The following is an 8,691-nucleotide window of genomic DNA, read 5'->3' as shown; positions in this document are numbered from 1 at the left end:
TGAATTCATCCTGGTTTCTATTCCGTTTTCTGCTCATCAGCCATCAGCCAGGACCGTTTCCCATTCATTTGACTGTTAGTCGAAACATACCTGAAATAAAAATACAATAGCAGTGATTATCTCCTGTTTGCTATAGCTAGTCCTCTAAACAGCTTACTAACTCCCTAGGGACCGGCATTATGTCTTGTAAATCATAAATGTGCGAATAGCCTATTTGTTACCGACCTCTTTAATCAGTAGAAATTGGTAAGAGGCCCAATGAGGGATTCAGACAAGGCTTTACGGGGACTTGTGCTGCAGCAGGAGGGGGCGAAAGCAAGTAATGCGTAACCTTGCTCCATCCCCCCGCGGGGGGGGGGCGGGGGGGTGAGCTTAAACGGGGTAAGGGTGGAGGCGGGGCAGTGTGTTGGGCCGGAGTGGCTGGCTGAGGAGGTCTGCCCACCCCCTTCACGGTGCTGCGTGCAGGGGTCCCGCATGGCGCCGTGCTTTTGCTCCCGACACCTCACAGGGGGAGAGGTGACAGTTGCGTTTTGGCCTTTTTGTATCTTACTGGCCATAATTTGCCCCGACTGCGCATGCACGCTGTTATTTTTAGTCCCTCATAATTCCTTTGTAGCTTGTTGCTCAAGGAGACGTCTGTCCAGGTGCAAGCCCTGCAGCAGAGCGTCCCAGGTCCCAGCCTGTCTTCATAGTAACCACCTTGAACGTAGTAAAAAGGCCGGGGGGCGGGGACGGGTGGGTAAGGAACAGCATTTATGTCTTTGGGGCAAATAATCAAAAGTTAGGTTGAGGAATGATATATAATTTGCTCCTTAATAGTATAAATTGCAAACAAGTTCAAAACAGGCAGCATTTATTTTGGGTTTTCCTTCTACTCTGTCCCTCACCCTGTCTCCCAGTTCACACACACACACACACACACACACACACACACACACACACACTCCTTCCGATGCTCTGATTTCCTCTCTTCTGGTTGCACGTCTAGTACTTTGCTTTAGCCCCGTGTAGGTCTTTACTTTCCTACTATTCTCCAGGGAGGGCTGCTTTGCTTGATGTTTGCCTGTTCCCTTGAATCATCCTGGATCCCGTACTCTGTGAAGAGCCACTTTCCCCTTATTGTACCCTCTCATGTAATATTTACATTTAACTTGGGACTCTTGGGTGCATCGACTACACAGTGAATAACATAAGTCAAGTACTATGATGGCCTGGGATGGGGGGAGGAGTTTTAATTTAGGCGAATTTAGGTTACTTATCCTGTTTAAGCAGAACCTCATTTATGGGCTAGGAAATCAGGTGTTATATAATACCAAAAGGTCTAAAATGTGGTCTGCATCACAAATAAATACTCAGTGTTGCATCTGTGAATCGGAGAAAGTTGCAGAAGTTGAAAGAACGTAAGCTTCTAATAATTAGTGAAAGTATGTACTGTATACACAGACACCATCTAGATTGAAAGAAAAGGCTGGCAGAATATTTAACTGCCTGCACCCATCCACATGGTGCTTTGTGCTGCCTCTAAGGTGATGAGTCAGAGAAATATAGCCGGCAGAAAAGGTAGGGAAAATGGTCAAATACTTCGACCCTCCTTTTTGTGACTGAAACCAGTTTGAATTGGTAGGTCTGACAAGGTTGAAATTTATTACCCACTCTCCCCGCCTAGTTATCATTTAGAGCGAACTCTGAATGATAGCCCCAGCTTGTTCTCATTTGGGCGGTGTTCATTTCTGCAATATTTATTTGATGTCTGTATAGAAACTTTTAAAGAGCAAAATGAGCCCTGCCCAAGTTTAGACAGTCATTTAGGGCCACTGGACCTTCAGTGGAGTGCCAATAATTTTGAAAGCCAGACGAACTGTTAGAAGTGGTTCAAACTTGGGTCAAGACTCCTTTGACCTGTTTCAGATTGATGACAATTCGGAATTTGTCATAGTCAGTCCTCTTTCCAGGTCATTGCAGAAAAGGTCTCACTGCTTGTGTCTCCTGCACACAGTCCGGTTTGGGGGGTTGTTTTCTTTGGAGAACGACATCATCTGTAATTAGTTCAAATTGGCTCTATTTCTTTGAGAAGTCTATTTTGCCTTTATTAACTGAGAAGTATGTGGTATTTGGTTTTAGAAGGTTTCAATTCTAATCCTGCCGATACCTTCTTTCATAACAAGACTTTGAGATAGTCTATCAGTATATTTAAATCTTATTTAAAAATTGCTAGGGACGTAAGTACCTATTTTATGGGTGGCTTAAGAATGAAAACAAATAACTTCTGGAAAACTGTTACCAAAGTCCTCCGTACTAATACGTATGTAGTATGTATTCAGTAAGTAATGGCTATGATTATAACATCCAAATAGTGGTTCATATTTCCAAAGGAACAATCCTTTTTGTCTGATGTGATAACAGAGAACATTTGGAACAAAGATTTGGAAATTGCTGGTAACTTGCTAGTTTTTCAGATTACATTAGGTATCAGATAAACACGGCTATCTGACAATATATGCATTACATCTTACGGAGAATCAAGGCAATTGTCTTCATAATTCAGTTGATGGACACTTTCTGCTCTACCGAAAACCACGCCTCTCAGACCTGGAACGCTTTGGGATTAGGCAGGACTATGTTTTGGCCTCGGCGTTCTCAGTGGCCTCTACAGTTGAGCAGTTTAGAGCTAGTAACTTGGTTAAGGTTTTTGGGTATAAACTTGCCTGTTTAGAGTGTCGCGCAATCTACATTTGAAATGTGTAATTCCAGAGGTGCGGTAAGGTCCACGACCCAGCCAGCTGGAGAAAGTAGCATGTTCTTTATTTTCTCTTACATCCTATTACAGTCAAAGAAAGCATCTGACATGGTGAAATGCTCCCTTTGCAGACATGACGTGTGCAAGTTTAATTTGTGAATCAAACAAAGGAAAAATTCCTGGGCCTTTTACATGCATTTTTCTTAATGTGATCACTGAATCCGAGTTAGCCATTTAATCCTGAACGAGACATGACTTCACTGGGGTTTGTTCCCTGACTAAATCTCGGACTTCCACACCAGGACGTATCAATCGCTTACTCGCTCCTGTGCCCGTGTTGATGTCAGGGGCTTGTGTGAGGGCGGGGCCGGGGGAGGGGAGCCCTCCAGCAAATGTTTTCGGAACAAGTCTTTGTGGGAAGTTCACTGTTTTTGTCATAAAGGCCCTTTAGTGGTCAATCTGGAAACCACGAATGGAATGAGTTACCCTGTTGAAATTCTTAAATCAAAATGCACTGGTTTTCTTTGGGGAGTTTCACTAAAAATTAGAGGCACAGATCATTACATGCAAGTGGGAAGCCCTAAGAGGAGCACCTGGAACACATTTACAGAATGCGCGTCTTCCGTCAGATTCTTGAGGAAACGTTCCTAAGGACGGGCCCTCAGTGCAGGCCCACGTAACATAGTTTTTAACTTCCCTACGGTTGACTATTTCAAATGTTTTCAACTCTCTTTCAGTCTCTGATCCTGTCTCTGTACCCACCATCCCCTTATTGAACCAAGAAATAAAATCACCAGTTTCTCGCCATCCCACCTGTTGACCTGATTACAGCCGTACCCATCCTTCCCTTGGAATCATACTCGACTCTTCCCACCCTTCCCTTTACTCTGCAACTCCTTTCCCTTTTCCCTCCCTCCCTCCCTGATGGATTTCTGCTTCTTGTGGATTCAGACTCCCAAGTACCTCTTGAATCTGTTCCCTTTGCTTTATTCCCCCAGGTTATGCAATATCTTCCTCACTTCCCTCCCTATTAGTTGTCTGGCCAATCCATTCTCACCACCGCTGCCAGAACACATGCTCTTAAATTCTAATCAGATTGTCCTACTTCCCTGATCAAAGCCCTTTAATCCTGCCTGAGAATAACTGGAATTCTTGAACCTGACTTACCAGATGTGGCTCTCACCACTCCAGCTCTCTCATACTTTGCCCCATCCTAGATCCCGCCTTCAAGCCAAATAAACACTTTAATTTTTCTTGTAACCCCTATTGGGCGCTAACATGGTTTGTCTCCACCAGTTGCATTCAGTATGAGTAGAAGAAGGGTGTAAATTACACTGTTGGGGAAAAATGACTCACAAGTAACAACTGCAGCGTGGATTCCCTAAAGAGCGATCACAAGCATACCCGTGGCTTTGAAGAAAGTAGAGTCTATCCAAGAGTGAAGAAGGCTACCCGTGAAAAGAAGTGTATTCATTTGCAGAGTTTTAAGTTGAATTTTAATAGAGTTTCCTTAATGCACGAGAAGGACTTCACAAAGGCTTACTGAATCACAGGGAAACGTTTAAAACTTTAAATCATTTTTTGCACTGTCCCTCTTAACAAGCCAGCCGTTTTGAAGCCAGTTTCTTTTTCGTTCCATTAAAAAAATGACAACTTTAATTAAGACTTCGTGGTATATAAGAATTGCTTAGTGATATATATATAAATATATATATATATATATAGTTTAACGTATATCAGCTTTGCCCAATTTTCTTTCCAGTACAGACACTAAAGACCAGCTTTCTCTTTCCTGACCTAAATGTTAGAAGCTAGAGGCCCTTTCGGTGACTTTGTCTTTCTTCACCTCCCTCCTCTCATTCCCAGTAGTTGCGAAGTTGAATTTTGATGAAATTGGATCTTTGAAGTGGAATTTTGAGTGGAATCTGGACAGATTCTGGGCTGGTCAAACAACACCTCAATAACTGTGAATTAAGATATGTCACATTTTAAAAGGGAGAATCAGAGAAGAATAATCAGGATATTGAGCAAATCCTAAAACATGGTTTGTGACCCAGGGGTGTGCGGGAGCAGACTTGTGTCAGCTCCCAGGAGCCAGCTGTTCACCCCTTACCACCTCCACGTTCTGGTACATCCCATCAGCACCTGGACATCAGCCAGGGTTTCAGTTTATACCATAGAAATTGGCAAACTCTTTACAAAACAGAAATAGAGTCACAGATGTAGAAAACAAACTTATGGATACCAAAGGCAAAAGTGGGGGGGGGATAAATTAGGAGTTTGGGATTGACATGTACACACCACTAGATATAAAATAGATAGCTAATGAGGACCTACTGCATAGCACAGGAAACTCTACTCAATATTCTGTAATAACCTATGTGGGAAAAGGATCTGAAAAAGAATGGAAATATGTATATGTATAACTGAATCACTTTGCTGCACACTAGAAACTAACATGACATTGTAAATCAACTATACTCTAATTAAAAATTAAGAAAAAAAAAGAAATTGGCAAACTCTGCAATCAGTCCTTTTTTTCCCTCAGAGAACCCGTGATGAAAATTTGCTAGCACGCAACTGCTTATGAATAAGCTAAGCGTCCCAGCAGCCCTGGTTTGACACCTGCTGTCTCGGTGACTCATCGTTTTAGCATTTGTCCCAACACTCTGCACCCTTCAAAGTGACAAGTTAACTCATCACTCTGCAGATCAGGAACTAGGAGGCTTTGGAGGGTTTTCCCTGGAGGAAGTGAAGCCCGGGACTTGGAAGGTAAGAAGTAACTAGGAGATTCTGGTCTTCTTTTGTCTGAAGAACTGGCTGTTGGAAGTAAGACGTGACTTGTTTTGCAGAGGGACAGCAGGGGGACAGGAAAATCCTGTGAGAGCTACGGAAGACATTTTTATCTGAGTTTAAGGAAGGACTTCCTCATTGAGAGAGTTGAGTCATCATAAAATAGGAACAGAACACGTGAGGGTCACTGAGGTCCCTGTCAATGAAAATGTCCCAGCAGAGACCGAGGGCCACCTTGAGGGGCTGTCATACCAGGGCTCAGGCAAGGACGTCTTGCTGTGCTCGTGCCCTTCTGAGCCTTTGAGGTGACAGACACGGCCACTGCGGCGATTCTCACAGGGTCTTTGCTCAGTAATGTGTGTATTCGGTAGATGGTACAACCACCAGCCGGAGAAGTGATTCATTCCAGTTCAGAAAATAATGATCCAAGCAGAAATGTTTATGATGCCTTTTTGATAAGCTTTAAAATGGAACAATGATCGCTCATTTGAGAGGAAGCCCACGCTAACCAATTGACCACTGATTGATTTCTGAGTCCACATTTGGACATCTATTAAGATTGTCCACTCCACTTTGGCACAGTTTGGCCAAAGAGAGGAAAATAAGTAAGTTTCCCACAGCTTAGGAACATAGGTAGCGGGAGAGACTTTCGTAAGTGGCGGGAGAGGCCCTGTTTCGAGTGAGAACTTCAGATACTTCCTCTGTCGCCTATGGTCACCGGGCAGTTGGAATAACAGGAAGCCCTCCGGCCAGCAATAGTGGCTCCTCTGAAGTTTGTTTGGGTCTATCCAAAGGCACGGTTTCAGCAGGGGCTAAGGCTACACCAAACAACTTAGAATTTCCCCTTGAGTATGGAAAATTATGTTAACATAAACAATTCTGTCCATTACCTAGTGTCTACAATGTACCATAGAAAGGTCTAACTTTTTTTTTCTATTTCAAATTACTCTATTAAATTAGCCAGTTTGATTATCTTATAGATCACCATAAGAATAGTCATGTAGTTTTTCCCTAAGCGCGATGCCTTCCATTTTACACACTTTTACTCTTGCCTGACACTTTGCCCGTTCCTTCAGCCATGTAAGATCTTCCAGTGTTTTCCATTTTTCGTTTGACTTTTCACCACCCAGAAATCATCCTCCAGCCCACATGTGTGTCTCTTTGTGTTCTCCCATCAGACTGTTATTTAACGGCGTTGAAAGGGCAAATATTATTGTCTGATGCTTTTATAAGTGCTTTACGAATATTCATTTATTGCTTCTGCTGAGAGCTATACCGAATAGGTGTTCTTATTATCATTCTTTTACCTAGGCACCGGCACCGCGAGAGTCAGGCTTCTAATCAGCAGAGTGTCTCCCACCGCAGTTCGTAATCACTGTGTTGCCTCGCACTTTACAGATAAGAAATTGAACCCATCTTAACGCGATTCTCTGAAAAACCAACGCGGACACTTAATGCCTCAATGGAAATGTGCTTTCTCTCTACCTGTTTTCCTGAAGTCCAGCCTTCTTATGAATGGATATTTTCCTAAGCACAGAGCTGTGTTAACGTCGAGTTCCAAACACTGCATCCTTTTATACACAATTTACATATGTATCTTCTCCTTCAAGGATCCACCTTTATCGTGTTTTAGGAGAGAAATCATATTTACGTATTTTGTGAATCCGTATTCTATTACGGATTCCACTAACCGAGAGTAAAACTCATCTACCTGGTTCTTTGAGGCTAGGAGAGCAGTTCTCAACCAGGGGTGATTTTGTCACCCAGGGGACATTTGACAGTGTCTGGACACATTGCTGGCTGTCAGTATGGGGGTTGGGGTCATGTGGCATCTCGTGGGAAGAGTTTAGGGTTGTTGCTAAACACCCTATAAGCCCAGAACATCCACAAAAAAGAATTATCTGGCCCCAAATACCAAGGCTGAACATCCCAGGTCTAGGGTATCCTGTGCATTTAAAGTGATTCTGTTGAGGACAATGTATGCCCCTCCTCAACTGTACTATAAAAGCTGCAGAAAACTCTGTGCATATGCGACTACACCTATTAACGGGTCTCTCATTAACATATCAGTCTGTCATTAAGTAGATTCTCAACTGATATGTCTCATATTTTATTTGCTCTTCTCACAAATCTGAATGGTTTAGAAAGAACTCAGATTCATAACGTAGTCTGAAAACGAATATAACTCTTAAGGAAAATGGTGATAATAGCAGATTTCTTTAGTACTTGTTATTCACTCATTCATTCATTCATTCTTTTTTTTTTCAAGAAATAACTATTAAGCATAAACTGTACACCAGACAATGTTATAGGTGAACAAGTAGTTTAGGAGTAGGCTATGATTAATTTGTAGATTAAAGTTAGGATTATTTTAATGTACTGAGAAGTTATTAGTATGGGTTTTATATTTTCTATAGTTTATGTTGTTCTACACAAGTATAGAAACGATGTTTTATTTACGATGAAATTAAGCCAAATATTTTGCATAATGTAGGAAAAAAATGGGGGAGAAAATGATTTTTAGAAAGTTGATTATTCGCTTTTCACCCAGTTAGTTAAATTGGTGGTTGGTAACATAACATGCACAAAGCAGACACAGCTGTTGGTCCAATACAAGTATTCCACGCTCTCCTCATGATTTTGTAATGAAACCAGGAGACCAAACAGGACACCTTCTTCAAGTCTCCCAAAAGAAGTACTTATTTTTAAGAAAAACGACACACAAGAATCCTTGTAGGACATTTACTTAATTTAAAAGTTAAGAAGGGCTTCCCTGGTGGCACAGTGGTTGAGAGTCCGCCTGCCGATGCAGGGGGCGTGGGTTCGTGCCCCGGTCCGGGAAGATCCCACATGCCGTGGAGCGGCTGGGCCCGTGAGCCATGGCCGCTGAGCCTGCGCGTCCGGAGCCTGTGCTCCGCAGCGGGAGAGGCCACAACAGTGAGAGGCCCGCGTACCGTAAAAAAAAAATAAAATTAAGAAGTTGGCAAAATCTTCCGTGACAAACCGTACATCCCTCATATTAAAGCAAAACAAAAAACTGCCTCCCTGAGAAATAAACCCCCCTTGAGCCCCATATTCCTTCCCATCCATCAGCCCATTTTTCTACTCCATTTGACAGCAGGACTCCTTACAAAGGGGATACATGTTTTCTCCACTTCCTC

Source organism: Pseudorca crassidens, chromosome 19, assembly GCF_039906515.1.
Source record: "Pseudorca crassidens isolate mPseCra1 chromosome 19, mPseCra1.hap1, whole genome shotgun sequence".
NCBI classification, from domain to species: domain Eukaryota; kingdom Metazoa; phylum Chordata; class Mammalia; order Artiodactyla; family Delphinidae; genus Pseudorca; species Pseudorca crassidens.
Note: the sequence above shows the minus strand (reverse complement) of the source record.